This window comes from Pinus tabuliformis, chromosome 4_2 (genome assembly GCF_031772625.1).
Source record: "Pinus tabuliformis cultivar Carrire ecotype Pingquan chromosome 4_2, CPIR1, whole genome shotgun sequence".
Taxonomy (NCBI): Eukaryota; Viridiplantae; Streptophyta; class Pinopsida; order Pinales; family Pinaceae; genus Pinus; species Pinus tabuliformis.
Window position 1 is genome coordinate 742,040,957 of NC_142304.1, and position 19,127 is coordinate 742,060,083.

At 36.9% G+C, this 19,127-nt stretch overlaps 1 non-coding gene and 1 pseudogene across 1 annotated transcript; both read left to right on the top strand.

Moving 5' to 3' along the window:
* The first annotated feature begins 1,828 nt into the window (after nt 1-1,828).
* LOC149171738 (preprotein translocase subunit SCY2, chloroplastic pseudogene) lies at nt 1,829-3,169 on the top strand (annotated as a pseudogene).
* Nucleotides 3,170-16,311: 13,142 nt separating this feature from the next.
* LOC149171739 (small nucleolar RNA U3) lies at nt 16,312-16,545 on the top strand. The gene has a single exon (XR_016259946.1). It is a non-coding gene; the product is annotated as a small nucleolar RNA U3 (small nucleolar RNA).
* Nucleotides 16,546-19,127: the final 2,582 nt, after the last annotated feature.

Consider the following 19,127-nt stretch of genomic DNA (forward strand, 5'->3'; position numbering starts at 1 on the left):
GGGAAAGGGCTTCTTCATTAAGATTAACGCTTCATTCATGTATGTGAAGGTCTTCTTCATAAGTTTAGGGTTACATACACATAGGATTCCATTCATGTAGCTTAAGGGCATCATAAGTATTAGGACTTGCATCAATGTGTTAGGGCTAAGGCATCTTCTAGAGTATGATGGGCATTTAAATCATGCATCACCAATCTAGGGCATAAATTTACTTAGGGTTTTATCATGTAGTTAGCGAAACAACATGAAAGGATTTAAGGCATGTATCACAAGATTATTTTCCATCTGCAACAATGTCATATTGACATCAATGAAGACCTTGACCAACAGTCTCCCCCCTTTTCATTGATGGAAATATTCTTTCCCTTTAACATTCTCTCCCCCTTTGACATCAATGGAAAACAGGGTGCCCAAGTACTCCCCCTATCCGGTTGCTTCTTGATATGCTGATCCCATCGTATTTTCTTCATCAATGATAGTTATCCATGATAGATACGTTGCTCCCACTATCAAGGTTCTCTTCCTTTTGGAAATCTGGTCCATGATAGATGTTGTTAGAGTCGGTCTGGTCATCCCTCCGTCAGAGATCATTTCTCTCACTGCATTTCATTTTTAGGTGTCTCATTCATTTCATTCATCTGCATTCCATTAGGGGCATGCCATAATCTGATGGAAGGGCCTTGTCACTCATTACCCCTCATGCCTTGTACCTGCTAGCTCAGGTCTGTCCATAAAATCAATTTTGAAATCATTCATAGTCCTGTTTTGGCCTCTTGTCAGCAAAGAGTTATTATAAGATTTTTAGGTCTTTTTAGGTCTAGGATTTAGTTGATTTAGTCCTCAAAGTGCCCAATAATGCCAGCAGGCCAGAGGGAGGTTCAATAAGTTTTCATTTCAGATTTTCATCATCAATAATGCGAAATTGTCAAATTTGTTTTTTTTTTAATAAATATGCATTTTAAAGTTTTCTGCCATGAAGTACTTCAAATGCGGACTCCGGTCATCCTTTGCCGAAGTCTAATGCCACCATCCCTGCAAAAATCAACCAAGAAAACATCATTTCAAGCCAAAAATCAAGGAGGAAACAAAAAGACAGAGTTGTATTAACTGTGAAAAAAGTGCCAAGCCAAAACATTGCAAAGTGGGTTTGTGAGAAACAAAAATTAAATCCATCACTATAAGATATTTTCATTGTTTTGAAACATCCATTTGCATCCAGAGGTCGATTGAAAGCCAACTCAAAGTGGTGAGAGGGCGATTTTGTCATTTTGAAAAACCAAGACTGTGTTCAAGTCTGCGCGGCGCATTGGGTAAGCGCGCGATGCATTGGGTGGTTTGCCACAATGCATTTTTCCTCTGGCGCGACACATCTAGGAGGCACGGTGCATTGGGCTTGTCATACGACGCATACAACCAGAGGCTCGAAAATGGTCAAAACTCGCTCAAATCGCTCAACAACACACAGATTTGCCTCGTTTCAAGTAGGCGGCATGATATGTTCATAATATTTGGGGGTCACATATACATGACAGTGCGAGAAGGATACTGAGAGCCTACTCCAATTTTTATTGCAATGGAGGCATTCACAATGAACAGGGGTGTGTCGAGTCGTAGCTGATCAACGGAGACAACATCTACTTCTTCGGTTTGGCCAAGAAGGGACGCAGCAGCGAATTTTGTTCACTTCCACAAGTTACAGAGATTAGGAGGAGGAGCAAGTGTAATTCAGCACTTTGCAAATGGTAGAGGACTGATTTTACGTACTCATTTTTCCCAACTATTATCAATAGAAAGTTACTCTCAGAGGGGAAGTTCTTTGTTGTTATCCATGAAATGGGGTTGGCAGACAATCAAAGACCTCCAGAACCAGTCAAATTTATACACACCACAATTCTTATGTGTTAAGTGTTCAGGTTCTAGAGATGAGCACCTGGAACATGATTCTAATTCACTGGCCACGCTAGATATGTGTAAAGGTGGAACTGAGTCCCCTTCATACTCCTCGCAGTACAACAATATTGTAGATGGGGCACTGAGCAATAAACGAAAGAAGTTTAAGAATAAATATCTCGGGTTAGTGAGGTTAGGGTCGGAGATCAACAATGCAACAGAATCATTTTTTAAGAATGAAACTCGACGGAGATTATTTATAACAGTGGTTTTGGTTAGAGCGAGTCGTGTTGGTTATTTTATTCCTTTGCCAGGGTTTGATCGTCGGTTGATTCCTGAAGATTATCTTGGTTTGTTTCTGGGTCTGTTGATGAACTTGGTGACTTGTCTGCAGAGCTCAAGCTCTCTATTTTCCAGTTGGGTATCAGTCCATACATATTTGCATCTATTATTGTGCAGGTGCTTTGCCATTTTATTCTGCCTCTGATTAAGCTGCGAAAAGAGGGGCTGGATGGGAATGAAAAAATTAAGGGATATATCTGGTGGATTTCATTGGCAGTTGCAATCCTGGAAGCATTGACGATTGCATTGCACTCTCTTCCATATTCAGTATATGCTGCTAGTCATAGGTTTCAACACATTTTGCTGAGTACTTGGCCATGGGACATCATTGATTATATGTGCTGGAATATTGACTGGTTATTTAGATACATTGTACAAGATGTTGGCTAGGCTCTCAGGCAGTGGTGTAAACTGGGTGCCTTATGTGGTTGTGTTGTTGGGGGTTTTTACATTTGTTACCATGTGGGCAGTATTGGTCACAGAAGGATGCAGGAAGGTCAAGTTGCAGTATTATGCATTCAAGCTAGCACCAACTGTCAGAGAGGGGGCTTCACTTCCTGAGGTTGAACCTTACATTCCTTACAATATCAATCCAACAGGAACGCAACCTGTCCTTACGACAACATATGTTTTGGCTTTGCCTGGCATCTTAGCAAGCCTTCTAAAGTCTCCTTTTTGGGAAAGGGCAAGAGATATTCTCAATCCTGCAACTGTGGCTGCTTCTGGGTCTAAACCATGGCTCTACTATTCCTTGCATGCTTTTCTAGTCTTTTCATTCAATCTCTTGGACATTGCCAACTTGCCTAACGAAATATCCAATTACATGATCCAAATGAAAGCGCCCCAAATGTTGCAAAGGATGCTAATTATAAAAAAATGGTTTTTATTCAAATGGCAAAGGGAAGGTGAAAATTCAAAGACCGAAAGCCAAAATTAAAACAAAGAATATCTACCATAGCAGATAGATAGGAACGAATTGCCTATTTTGTCCTCAGTCACGATTTCATGGGATCCATGCTACAGTTTTTTCCTTTTAATTGGTCATTAGAGAAATTCAAGTGGAACGATGCTCTATCTTTAGAACAAATGAATGGCTCTTTTTCTATCTTCATAATTTCAGTTGAAACAGCTCCCTATTTTCATCGATTTGTCTTCCCACATCTAGGTTTATTTATTATATTGTAAATCATTTGTAAAGGGTCGGAGTTATGGGAAAAGGGGTGGAAGAAAAACTCAGTGCTCCACTATACAATTTGGCCAGGAAATTAATAAAATGATGCAACTTTGATTCATGAGATTCATGTGGTATGAGTTTTAGCATATGTTTCTTCTTTCTGTTTCATATGCATCTTATGTTTTACAGTTCATTCATACTCATTTCCAGTTGAATGCTTTTAAGTAAGAAAGGTAGAATCCAGTTTACTGCTCTGCCTTGGGAAGGCATTCATGCTTTGTGTCTCTTCTTTTGTTTGAAAACCATTCATTTATTATGCCCTTTTCAACCTCTCAACAGTCTTTCCACTCCATATTATGTAAATTTGATTGCGAAACCTCCTGCCTATCTTGCCTCAATAAATACTCTGTGTCTTTGATTTAATTTCCCAGTTCATGTTGTCCTTTTTCCCATACAGCCCAGAAAATTCAATCATTCAATAAATTACCTCTTTCATATTTATTTGCTAGCCTTTAGTTCCCATTTTAAGTCATCTCAAGCCCCATTGAAACACTTTTCACTGAGATTGACTCGGAGAGAGCCCTCTCCTGTCCTCATAGGGTTAGCTACAAGGCTGAGCGTGGTTTGGTGTGGACCTAGAACCTTGCCTTTTCAGCCTGAGGCAAATCTAGGCTCTAACATAGTGGCGACCATAGTGGGGAAGAAAATGGTTTGCTTGTTGATGTCATTTGTTTTATAAGCTACAGACGGAGCCTGAAGTTATGCCAGGTAGCCTTCAAAACGCTTTTGCTTTGCATTAGCGGAAGTAGATAAACGCTGCTTCAGTCAATCTCCGGTCTATCTTGTAATCGTGACACTTGACTTGTAAATTAACCTAGTACATGTGTCAAGTTTAGATCTGATTGTTGATGGTGGACAACGATCAGACATTGGAAAGGCTGAAATCATTCACCTGGCGACTTCATTCACTGAAAAATCCAGAAATCAATGCTTCATGGTGACTCCAATGTAGGAAGATGAGAAGCTTAAAGATTTTCAAGATGGAATGGGTTGCAAGAAGATACACTCCCATGAGTCGAGATCACATCCCAGGTTTTCCAAATAAAATGCCCAAGGTGGATTGGCTTTAGAATTTGCCTAGGTTCAGAAATGTGGAAGGTAATGATGCTGCTCTTCATTTGATGAAATTTCACATTCATGTGCATAAATTAAATATCGACTTTCCTGAAGAGTGTTTGATGAAGATGTTTATGGCTACTCTGGAAGATGAAGCCTGATCTTGGTATGAAAGTTTGCCATCTACTTCTATTTACAGTTTAAAGGATTTTCATACTGTGTTCTTTGAAAAGTATAAAGAATCTTATCCATCCTTTGATTTTAGTTCAGAACTATTGTAGCCATGTTCATAGTTTTATTCAAAATCTAGAGAATTTTTATGGGGATAATGAATTGATGGACGGAGAAATCATGGAGGCCCTATACAAGAATCCATTTCAGCAACATGAAGAGAACCTAAAGGATTCCCATTAAGATGCTCAGGAAAATTTGCAGCAGGATCAAGATCTTGGTACAATGGAAAATGATGAAAACTCGATGAATTAGGACATCTTTCTGAAGAAGAAGACAAAGTAAACTTTTTCAAGAAGCTTCAATGGGATTTCGGAAGATTCAGAGGTAAACTACCTTTCAAATGTTTTGCCTGGTGTAGAGTCGGTCATTATGCTGCCAAAAAAATGTCCTCATAAAGATAAATATGAAAAAGGGAAGGAATCTGCAAAATGGAACAGAAAACAAAGTGTAAGTAAAAAGAGCTACTATACTCATGAAGATAGCGATGGTTTATCAAATAGTGACGAAGATAAAAATAGTAATGACTATAGACTTCTGATGGCTTTTGAAGACGATGATTTTTTGTATGCTATAGATGAATATGACCTTTATGAAGAAATCTAGAAACTCAAAATTTGTTTAGAAGAAAAGAATATGATTATAGATACCTTGACATACCAACTTGCTAAAAGAGAAAAACACAATGAAAAACTAGAATGTGAAATTGTGGGTCTAAGAAAGGATCTTGAGAAAACAAAAGCTCTCAATCTTAGATTTGCTAAAGGATCATAAACCTTAAATGAAATTATCAAAGTGCAGCGTTCTCCTCTGATAAAGACAGGTCTTGGATATACTGAAGAAGCATCTCAAGCACAAAATTCGTCAACCTCCACTAAAAGCTATCTTGATGCAGCAAAGAGCAGTGAACAGTTTGACAATCGTCAGCAAAGGCATAAAGCAGACCACCAGGTAAATGAGGATCAATTTACCTCAAGGATGAAAAGAAGCCACAACCAACCTCAGGTAAATCGTACTCAATTTGCTTCAAAGATGAATATCAATAGAAACTACAATCACCAGGTCAATAGATTTGATAATCGCAAGAACTTCTTTAATGGTCAATGTTTCTCATGTCATAATTTTGGACACAAAGCTGCTCAATGTGTTGCTTACAAAACCATCATGACTAGAGAAGCACAAAATCAAAGGAATGTGACAGGGATTAAGAAAAGTTCCTATAATAAATTTTCTCTTCTTGAAAATGAAATAGAGTGCTCAATCTGTAACAAATTTGGCCATGAAGAATTTGAATGTAGGAGTAAATTTCAGAAAATATCTCAAAAGGAGAAAACTCCATTAAATCCCAAAATATGGAGAAAGAAAGAATCGCAAACAGAAAAATGTGGTATAGCCTTGTATGCAGAAGGACAAGAAAACTAGTGGTACATCGACAGTGGATGCTCAAAACACATGACAGGTGACAAAGAAAAACTACACTGATATAATGCCTTAGAAAAGCAAAAGAGTGTCTCATTTGGAAATGAAACTCCTGCTATCATAAAAGGTAATGGCTCTGTTTTCTTGAAAGAAAAAGTTAAAGCTGGGAATGTTATGTATGTTGATGGCTTAAAGCATAACCTGTTGAGTGTGAATCAAATGTGTGATCTAGGAAATGAAGTAGTGTTTCGATCAAATGGATGTGTTGTTCGTGAGCTTGATACAAGAGAAATTGTGATTAAAGGTATAAGAACTCCAAACAACCCATACATACTCAAGAGAGGACAACAATAGTGCTATCTAATAAAAAATGATGAAAACTAGCTATGGCACAGAAGATTGGGACATCTAAGCTTTTCTCAAATAAGAAAAGCATGCAGATTCTAGGTTTTTTGTCATCTTCCAGATATCAACATTCCTGAAAATACTATATGAAAATCATGTCAATTTGGTAAGAAAACTAGATCTCAGTTCATCAAAAAGGAAGGGTCAACTAGTAAGCCTCTTGAACTTGTTCATACTGATTTATGTGGACCATTAAGGAAAAGGTCACCTCGTGGAGAAGAATAATTTATATTGTTCATTGATGATTTTTCCAGAATGTGTTGGATAGGTCTTCTAAAGCATAAAGATGAAGCATTTGAAAAGTTCAAAGCCTTTAAAGCTTTGGTTGAAAATGAATCAGATCGAAAAATCAAATACCTCAGATTTGATCGAGGAGTGGAATTTACCTCGGATGAATTCTTTGACTTTTGTGAACAACATGAAATAAAAAGGCAGTTCTCCACTGCAAGGACTCCTCAACAAAATGGAGTGGTAGAAAGAATGAACAGAACTATTCAAAAAATGGCTCGTGATATGCTAGATGAATCTTGAACTCCTGCAACCTTCTAGGGTGAAGTTGCATTCTCCATCGTCACTATTCTCAACCAAGAAAATGTTCGGGTAAACAACACTCAAACTCCACAAGAAATTTGGTATGGTAAGACTCCTACTTTAAAATACTTCAAAGTTTTTGGAAGAAAATGTTACATCAAAAGGATTGATGAAAAACTTGGTAAGTTTGAACCTAGAGCAGATGAAGGTATTCTTCTTGGCTACTCTTCCCGAAGTAAAGGATATAAATGTTATAATAAAAGACTTGGGAAAATTATTGAAAGTATTGATGTTGTAGTTGATGAAGCATGCAAAAATCCAAAACAGATAAAAACTGAAGATTATGACAATGAAGAAGATGAGGATCATTTTCCCACATCAAATCACACTGATTCTGAAGAAGAAACCAATGAAGCACCAGAGGAAGAGATAACGATAGAAGAAAAGACTTCGTCCAGGTATGTTTAGAAAAATCATCCAGAAACTCAAATTTTAGGGGAAAAAGGGGCAGGTGTGCAGACAAGAAGAACTATTGCTGAAGCCTCAAGCTATCTAGCATTACTATCTTCCACTAAACCTCAAAATGTAAATGAAGCATGCAGAGATGAATGTTGGGTCAAGGCCATGAATGAAGAACTTGAGAAAATTGAAAAGAATAATACTTGGGAATTAGTTCCTAGACCTCATGATAAGAATATCATAGGAACTAAATGGATATTCAAAAACAAGCTGAATGAAAATGGAGAAGTTATTAGAAACAAGGCTAGACTTGTTTGCAAAGGATATGCTCAACAAGAAGGTATAGATTTTGAAGAAACTTTTGCACCTGTTGCTAGACTTGAAGCCATAAGAATGTTTCTAGCTCTTTCTAGTTTTTAGAAATTCAAAGTATATCAAATGGATGTAAAATCTGCCTTTCTTAATGGAGACTTAGAAGAAGAAGTCTATATTGAACAACCAGAAGGATTCATTCTTGGAAATGATGCAAAAGTTGTATGCAAACTCATAAAGGCTCTTTATGGTCTAAAACAGGCTCCAAGGGCCTGGTATTACCGTCTTGACAAATATCTCCACCAACAGGGTTTTTCAAAGGGGCCAACAGATAGCAATCTATATACAAAGATTGACACTGGTAAATTGCTAATAATTGTTGTTTATGTTGATGATATCATTTTTGGTAGCAATGAAGAATCCATGAGTTAGAATTTTGCTTCAGTAATGCAGCAAGAATTTGAAATGTCCTTGCTTGGTGAGCTTACCTACTTTCTTGGTCTACAAGTTCAACAAAATAAAGATGGTATTTTTCTCTCACAAACCAAATATCTCAAACAGATCCTGAAAAAGTACGGCATGGAAGATTCCAAACCAGTATGTACCCCAATGGTAACAGGATGCAATCTCAGCTCAAATGATGAATCAGCAAGGGTACATCAACCAACTTACAGATCCATGATTGGCAGTCTGCTTTATCTAATAGGTACCCGACCTGACATCATGCATGCAGTAGGAATAGTTGGAAGATTCCAAGCAAATCCAAAGGAATCACACCTTCAGGAAGTCAAAATGATTTTCAAATATCTTCAAGGAACACAAAACTTTGGTTTATGTTATCCTAGAGATACAGATCTTACACTTCATTCATATACAAATGTAGATTGGGCAGGAAGTGTTGATGACAGAAAAAGCACTAGTGGTGGTGCATTCTATATGGGTTCCAGGTTAGTGTCTTGGTTCAGCAAGAAACAAAGTTTAATTGCATTATCTACAACTGAAGTAGAATATGTGGCTGTTGTATCTTGCTGCACACAACTATTTTGGATGATGCAAACCTTGCAAGACATTCAGATCACATGTACTCCACCCATCTCCATTCTATGTGATAATACAAGTGCCATCAGTATTTCAAAGAATCCAGTCATGCACTCCAAAACCAAGCACATACCCATCAAATATCATTTTCTACGAGAACAAGTGCTTGAACAAAAGGTCAAATTGGAGTATGTTCCCTCCAAAGAACAGGTTGCTGATATATTCACTAAACCACTGCCCATAGAGACATTTGAATATCTCAGACAAAAGCTGGGAGTAGTTGCTGCATCATCCTGTTGTTAAATCCTATCTTCTTTAGAGAAAGGTGGTTATACGCGAGTTTCATGAAGTGTAGTCGCGTACATACGCTGGTTTCTATGGGTACAATCGCGTATATGTTGGTTTGAAGAAAAGCAGTGGGCCAGACTCAGGAGAAAGGGGTCTGATATGGTTCAGTGAATTATCTTCTCTGCTTGATGATGGTTACAATCTATTGATGACATGTGGAAATATGTTGGCTCTCATAAGTTGTTGATAACTTGATGTATATATGATTGATGATGATGCCTTGATAACTCTTCTGATATATGAAATGATCAGATCTGACAGTGAACATTTGGCACAGATTCAGGGGGAGCATATGCTTCTAATAATGCATTTTTGGAATTATCTTAGAAGATCTTGGTACAGATCCACATAGTTTTTTTTTTTCAGGTGGAACAGGTTCAGGGGGAGAACATGTTTGCTGGTCTAGATGCTGCTGATGATAGTTGTTGATGACTATCATGGTCTTGTCTCTGTTATATATGTCATGTATATCATTTAATGTAAAGGTCATGAAAAGACCTAATTTGTAACACCACTATGCATAGGAGGGATGATGTAATGTTTCTTGTATAAACAATGAGTATATCCCCACTTGGTTGGGTGAATAAATCAAATTTGGTATATCCCCATTTGATGGGGAGATGGATGTATGTATGAGTCTTTGGTGATAGGAAGGTCATTGGTGATGTATGTCTAGAGTCATGTTATCTTTTCTTGCAGACCTTGCTTGTGCTCAGGGGGAGCATGGACTCGATCATAGGAGCTTAATCAACACACTTCAGCATATCAAAGAATTCAACATGTACTCAAGGGAAGCATGACCCTTTGCCCTTGATGACAAAGGGGGAGAGTGACTTGGTGTTGCCATCAAGTCCAAAGGGGGAGATTGTTGGCATTATGACACATGTGTTGTCCTTGATGGCAACTCACTTAGATGACAGATCACAGTTCAGCCGGTTAACAACACAGAGTTACAGATCAGACTTCACAGAGTGAAGAAAGAGAGGTATATGTAGGTTCACCATTGGCCAAGCCACGTATACACGCAGGTTCACTATGTACAAGTCGCGTATACGTACACATGCACATTCACAAAAGGAAAAATGCGTATACCTTGGAAAACTAAGTTTTGGTCCGAAGTATTTGGTCCATGGTATTGGTCCAAGGTATCTGGTACGAGGTATTGACCCTAGGTATTTGGACCAAGGTATTGAGTAAGGCCAAAAACTATAAAAGGAGGAGAAGATCATTAGGCCAAGGTGTGCAAGTATCGAATATCTGATGAAGTGTGAGATCTAGTATGCAGGTTATTGGGTTATGGTGCATTGTTGGATCTGAACCAAGGAAGAACCTTAGCAGATGATGAGGAACTAGATCTAATGATGGATCGAGATCTTAAGGCGTAAAATGAACTATCATTATGTGTTTTTTCTCATGAATATTCTAGATTTGAATACTGACACATATATTATTATGTAAATGATATGATCTGGGTATGACTGAAGTCTGGAATAGTTGTAATGTTTAAATCATCATTTACAGATCTGTACGTAGGTTCACTTTAGAAAAGGGGCATATACACGTTGGTTCTACATATCAAAGCAGCGTATACGCAAGTTCGCTTTGAGGAAATCGCATATGCATGCAGGTTCGACACATGGAAGTAGTGTATACCTTATAAAATATGTTTCAGTCGCTTCTGTTTGCTGTTGCAGTGTTTTGGGGCTTGGCTTGGGTTCTGGTTACTGTATTATGGTGACAACATTCTGAAAGATCAGATTAGTGGGTTGTCAGAGTGATTAATTGATTCGGTTGTGATTGGTTCAAAAGGAGATTGGTTGATGCAGATATATTTGATGATTGAATGATGTTGTTGATGGATCCAGTCTGAAAATTTATGAAACATGGTACCTAGAAGAAAAGAGAAGGTTGTAGCCTTCTATAGGCCGACACCTACGTACTAGTAAACATATCAGCTAGTACAAGAGCTAGGGGGTTGTAGCTCCCTTCCAGTAGAAGCTGGAGAACGAGAGAAGGTTGTAGCTTTCTGCAGGTAGAAGCCTGCATACTGGTATAAGACTGCACCAGTACAAAAATTGTAAACATAATTTTCTTATTATTAAAAGAAGACAGAGACGATTGCATCAGGTGGTTTTCACCCACATTGGGTTTCCACCTTATATCTTGGTGTTCATGAGTGTTGCTTATGTGTGATGCTTTATTCTTCTTTTACTGCACTGTCTAATGAATTCCTGATATACTGGTTAATGTTCAATGCATGATAATTTGGGTAAATCAAAAGATCTCTGCATATACGTTGGTTGCATTAAGTACAGTTGCGTATACACGCTAGTTCACTAAGCTGAAGTAGTGTATACAAATCAGTTTTGAAAATTAAATTATTGATATGATAATACTGATTCACCCCCCCTCTCAGTATTATTTCCAACACATTGATAGTGAGGGCATCTCTTTTCTTCCTTTCGGGCCTCTTGAAGAACTCTTCCTTGATGAGCTTTTTATAGATGGGAACATCTTTGATGGCCTGGAGGAAGGGTATTTTAAAACACAATTTCTTCAGTTATCCCATATGTTCAACCTATTTTATGGTGTTTTTATTAGGTTGGACCAACCTTTCAAGGTAGGGAGGTATATTGGCTTGAGATCTACTTTATTCCTTCTCTTCTTCAAGATATTTTGATGGAGAAGGTGGGTGAGTATATGGAATTACCTTTCAAGGCCTAAAGTTGATTTCCTAGATTTCTATAACATAGGAAAGATAGGATGTTTCGCCCTATACACCTACTGATCCTAATTGTTGTTTAGGTTCAGGAATCTATTACATCAAGTTCCCTTTTCATATGGGTAAAATCTTACTAAATTTGGTTCTTGGTAAGCCAATTGCCTTGGTGAAGAGGCTACCCTGCTTTGACAACCTTGTAGAGTCGTGTGTTCTACTAGCAAGTATGCTTCATCTTGGTATTCATGATCCAATCCAATATATCTTACCCAATGTATTTGGGATTGATTCATGTGGGGGCCAACTTTTCATTCACCTCTAATATGTACAATAGAGGTGGAAACTATGGTTGAAGCAACTCCACATTAAGAATTAGGTGCAAGCCAAGGAAAGAGGGAATACTTAATTCATAATTATTTTCATCAATTACCTTTTTGATTGTCTAAGTCCCATATTGAAGTTATATTAGATTCCTATGGGGCTTGAGAGGAACTCTTTCTATAAATGTAACCACGCCTTATCACCGACATGAAATGTGTGGAACTCGATGTTGGTTATGTCATTGCCCGTACTTGGCATTTTATTTTTACAATATATCCTGAACCTATTATTCAAGGTAATGGATCTATTTAAAATATCTGGCTACTCTATATGCATCATCCTAAGCATGGGAAGAAGCTGTAGGTGAAGATGTAATCGGAAAAGCTACATTAATAGGGGCAAATGGCTAGAACCCCGAGCATAGCTATAAAGGAATATGGCCAATAGATCCATGAAGGGATTTATTATAGTTATGTTGAACATATGGAAGTATTTCATAGAATGTATGTAGATGCATAGAGTTGTACATGTGTAATATATGCACAATCATCATATTGACTGCTTATATTTATCCATCTTTTTGGGGTGAAAAATAGTCGATGTGGTCAACTTAGTATACATAAGAGACCATAGATTGCACTAGAAGGTACTTAGGAACATGTCATCCCTATCTAAAATAATGGTCCAAGGTAGGTAAAAATGATCCCAAACATAATCAATGAAGAGTTTAGCAATGGATTTACTCTTCTCGCATGGTGCCAAATTGGCCATATTGAAGAACCAATCAATGAACATAGATACACAAAACCTGACATGTAATCCGTGGATAATGACTCCAAAAGGCTTGTCTAATATAGGGAGAGGAGTGTAAAAACATTGCTTCTTGATGATTGGTTTAGCGATGGAACAACTAGTGCATAATCTCATATGCTAGCTATAATCTTGTCATAGCTTTGGCCAACAAAAATACTTATGAAGTAATGTTACTCTCTTATCCACACCAAAGTTCACTACCACCCAACTATAATGTGCCTCCTAAATCAACTAGGCATGCTCACTTGATGAAACATAAAGATCACGTAGCTAGTACAACAACACATTGTAGAGGTGGAAATCTCAAACATTTTTTCCTACAATTAGTGTCTCGCATGTAATAGTGAAGTTGGTCTCATCCCACATGAGTTAAGAATCATGGTTAGTTCCATAACCAAGGATTGACTGAGGTAGTCTATAATGTGGTTGGTGCTACCGTTTTTGCACTTGATGTTCAAGAGGAATTGTTGCAAGCATGTGCACCACTTTTTATGGGGGTCATTATATAAATCCTCTTATCTTTGCATCATTGTGAAGGAATCTGATTAGTTTGGATGGTTGTCTCTTTCCCTAAAATATAATGTTTCTACCATTGACATGTTTACATGATGAAGTACATCTCATTTTCATAAGTGGGTATCTACCAACAATATCAAATATTATTTCACTATGATAAGCCAATGTATGTCCTTATTGAGGAATGGATTGATAACATAGTTGAAGGAATATATATCAATCTCAAATGGCTAATGCAAGTCTAGCAAAGAGAGGGTTTGTCCAAATCCCATGCAATATTTTATATACTGAAATGATTTTTGTTGTGACTCAAACTAGGAAAGATTTTGTTTATGTCCACCTTTGGTCACTATACCTAAGGGACAAGAAATATGAGAGAACCTCAACACAAAAATTCAATAGATGTTAGCAAGACGCACGAAGATATAGAGATATATTAAAGTATTCATCAAGATTGGCCAATCACAAATGACTTGGATCTTGGTTAGGTCCACATTCACCCCATGTTCATCCATGATGTATCCCAAATATTAAATTCTCTACATGCCAAATGAGTATTTCTCAATATTGGCATACAACTTATGTTGTCGTAGGGTGCTAAAGACCTATTGAATGTGTTACAAATGTTCCACTCATGTTATATTGAAGATGAGGATATCATCTAAATATAGAACCACAAAAGAGTTCACGAATAGTTGTAGGATATCATCTATCGTCCTCATGAATGTTGATGTAGCATTAGTAAATCTAAAATGCATGACCAACCACTCAAAAATAAATTTCTTTAGATTTGAAGGTGTTCTTTAATACATCAATTTGTTTAATTCAAACTTGATGGTAGCATGAATTTAGATCAATACTACTAAATAACTTGGATCCCTTAAGTTGATCAAGAAGATTTTCAATTTGAGAGATCGAGTATCTTCTCTTGATATGCTTTTGTTTAGGTCTCTATAATCAATAAAAAATTTCCATGTCCTATCCTTCTTCTGCACCAACATAATTGGGCTCCCACAGGGAGATGAGCTTAGTAATAAAAAGCCTCCATGTCCCATCCTTCTTCTACACTAATGTAATTGGGCTCCTATAAGGCAAGAAGCTCAGTTAAATGTGGCCCTTTTGGATGAGCTCATGAATCCAACATTTTATTCCTTGATTCTCCAAAACAGAGTGTCTATATATTGGGCCATTAGATAAAGAAGCACTAGGTATTGATTCAATTGATTTTTTTATCTAGTAGAGTAGAGGAATTATCACAGGTGAAGCAAAGGTATCTCTATATGAATTTACAATCCTATCCACCTAATTTTGTTTTGTAGAGAGTTCATATGATAAAGCTATGGTGGTCACATTGACTATCTATTCATCTTCTGACTCACCTATGAAGAGGATAAATTTTGCAGTCTACAAGATTACTTTTGGGCACTATTTTTCCAAATTGAATGAAATTGTAGTAGTTTGAACTACCTATGTTACCCTATAGAGATGACCTCCCATAGTAACAATGACACTATAGGGAAAAGAATCATAAAAAACATGATGTTTCCACATAAAAAGGTTTTTGTAAAATAACATCACAAACTTCGAGCGAGAAAACATCACACAATACTCATCTTTAATGGGATTAATGTTGTATGACAAAAAATCAAAAAGCCACATCCCCTTTGTTGACAAAAAATAAAAGAACCCACTTCAATAGATCTGAAACCCTAAATTTTCAAATAATCAAGAACTAAAGGGGAATCAGTCTCTCAAAATTCTCCAAAGCGAGGTAAGATAGAAAAATAAAGTCATAAAAATAAATAAAATTAAGACTTGATAATAACATGAGCTGACCAAACGCCTCCTTAATACGACAAAGAGCCTCACTAACGATAAAAACATCGAAGTACTTCTTCCCTTAGCCATTTAATAGCATTTTCTTCACACACATCATAAGAGCACATTAAAGATTCATTAAAGTGAATTTAAGGTACTCATGCTATCAGGTATTTAAAATACTAATAAAGATGCATAGAAAACAACAGGTATTAACTGTAAATTTTTGGTTATTGAAAAGTCAAGTTTGCATATGAGACTTGATTGTGATCAAATATCATGGGTATAACCTTTTAGTTTGAGTGGAAAGTTATGGATAACCAAATAAATAGTGATAATTTTCACGAGAGTTGACAAATTCTTTTATTTTTCCATTTCTAATAATAATAATAATAATAATAATTTAAAACAAGTGTATATCAATAAACTTTTCCATGCATACATTCTTCGTATGCGAATACAGCCCATGATGATATATGTTTTATACCATGTCTAAAATGTGGTGGATATTTTTTTTCCTTATAATGCTTCTAAGCATATCTATTTAGAACTCACTTCTAATTATATTTAAATCATGTGTTATTCTTATGTGCTGTTAACCTTTTTAGGTACTCTAAGCAGTGTAGCTTATTAATGGGAGTAGTGGAAGAATAAATGTGGGAGGACGAAGCAAATCGATTGACGGAAGACACAAGAATGCAAGTGAAAATAGAATTAGAATGGAAGTGAAGGATAGAAATGGTTGCAAAATATAGTTTTGCGACGTTCAGAAAGCAAAATAGAAACGTTATTTTCCCACATGCATTTCACAAAGGAATGAAGAAGGCGTATATAATAGGTGGAGTGGGCATTCATAAGCATGACCTTACTTGAACAAGATCTGTTCTATAGGTTGTACGTCAAAGTCTACATAGATACCTATTCAGACAAGCACAAAAATCTGGAAGATGAACGATGGCTCTTAGGCCAGAGCACGAATGCTGTGATGGCTAGGGGTTTCGACTCCCAGCCTTCTCCTGATGACCTAATGATCGTCTCGTCTGTGACATTTCCAGTTCCACACGGTGAAGGCCTGAGAGCGTTTTGACATATTAACCCAATTTTTTCCCTTTTCGACTGAAGGAGTGTTCTCACGATTTTTTTATCTATTTTCCGTCAAGTATTTTCCATTTCCGGCTTTCGACTGAAGGAGTGTTCTCAGGGTTTTTTAATCTATTTTCCTTCAAGTATTTTCCATTTCTGATGAAGGAGCGTGCAGAATTCTCACGGTTTTTTATCTATTTTCCATCAAGTATTTTCCATTTCCGGTGAAGGAGCATGCGTTCTCATGCTTTTTAATTTCCATTTCCGTTTCCAGGCGGTGAAGGAGCGTGCTTTCTCACGGTGTTGATTCAAGCGTCGGCTGTTGATCCAAGCCGGTGTAATCTGAACCGTTGGATAGTGCCCAACACTTAAGTCTTTGGAAACAATTGAATTATTTTGCAATAATAAAAAAAATTTGGCGCTTATTCAAAATAAAAAAGCGACATTTGTTCTAGCTCGCTTTATTACATAATGTGGATTTTTTTTATTTTTTTTAACTTACGCCTTTAGAAAGATAAAATGCTTTGACAACCTTGTAAAGTCGTGTGTTCTACTAGTAAGTATGTTTCATCTTGGTATCCATGATCCAATCCACTATATCTTATCCAATGTATTTTGGATTGATTTATGTGGGGGGAAACATTTCAATCACCTCCAATATGTACAATAGAGGTGGAAAATATGGTCGAAGCAACTCCACATTAAAAACTAGGTGCAAGCCAAGGAAAGAGGGAATACTTAATTCAAAAGTATTTTCATCCATAACCTTTATGATTGTGTCAGTCCCATATTAAAGTTGTATTAGATTCCTATGGGGCCTTGAGAGGAACTCTTTCTATAAATGTAACCACACCTTATCACCGACAAGAAATATGTGGAACTCGATGTTGGTCATGTCGTTGCTCGTACTTGTCATTCTATTTTTACAATATATCAGGAACCTATTATTCAAGGTAATGGATCCATTTAACATATTTGGCTACTCTATATGCATCATCCTAAGCATGGGAGGAAACTATAGGTGAAGATCTAATGGGAAAAGATACATTAATGGGGGCTAATGGCTAGAACCCCGAGGATAGCTAAAAAGGAATATGGCCAATAGATCCATGGAGGGATTTATTATAGTTGTGCTAAACATATGGAAGTATTTCATAAAATGTATGTAGATGCATAGAGTTGCACATGTGTAATATATGCACAATCATTATATTGACTGCTTCTATTTATCCATCTATTTGGGGTGAAAAACGATCGATGTGGTCAACTTAGTATACATAAGAGACCATAGATTGGACTAGAAGGTACTTAGGAACATGTCATCACTATCTAAAATAATGGTCCAAGGTAGCTAAAAATGAACCTAAACATAATCAATGAAGAGTTTAGCCGTGGATTTAGTTGTGATACTCTTCTTGCATGGTGCCAAATTGGCCATATTCAAGAACTAATCAATGGCCACAAATACACAAAACCTGACATGTAATCCGTGGATAATGACTCCAAAAGGCTTGTCTAATATAGGGAGAGGAGTGTAAAAGCCTTGCTTCTTAATGATTGGCTTAGCGATGTTACAACTAGTGCATAATCCGATACGCTAGCTAGAATCTTGTCATAGCTTTGGCCAACAAAAACACTTATGAAGTAATGTTACTATCTTATCCACACCAAAGTTCACTACCACCCAACTATAATGTGCCTCCCAAATCAACTAGGCATGCTCACTTGATGGAACATAAAGATCACCTAGCTAGTACAAGAGCACATAATTTGTAGAGGTGGGAATCTCAAACATTTTTTCCTACAATTAGTGTCTGACATGTAGTAGTGAAGTTGGTCTCATCCCACAGGAGTTAAGAATTATGGTTGGTTCCACAACCAAGGGTTGACTGAGCTAGTCTATAATGTGGTTGGTGCTACCCTTCTTGCACTTGATGTTCGAGAGGAATTGTTGCAAGTATGTGTACCATTTTTTATGGAGGTCATTAGATAAATCCTCTTATGTTTACATCATTTTGAAGGCATCTGATTAGTTTGGATGGTTGTCTCTTTCCCTAAAATATAATGTTTCTTCCATTGACATGTCTACAAGATGAAGTACATCTCATTTTCATAAGTGGGTATCTACCAACAATATCAGATACTATTTCATTATGATAAGTCAATGTATGTCCTTATTGAGTGAGGAATGTCGAAGGAATCTATCTCAATCTCAAATGGCTAATGCAAGTCTAGCAAAGAGAGGGTTTGCGCAAATCCCATGCAATATTTTATATACTCAAAAGATTTTTGTTGTGACTCAAACTAGGAAAGCTTTTGTTTATGTCCACCTTTGGTCACTTGACCTAAGGGACAAGAAATATGAGATAACCTCAACAAAAAACTTCAATATATGTTAGCAAGACGCAAGAAGATATAGAGATATATTAGAGTATTCATCAGGATTGGCCAATCACAAATTACTTGGATCTTGGTTAGGTCCACATGCACCCCATGTTCATCCATGATGTATCCCAAATATTAAATTCTCTACATGCCAAATGAGTATTTCTCAAATATTGGCATACAATTTATGTTGTCGTAGGGTGCTCA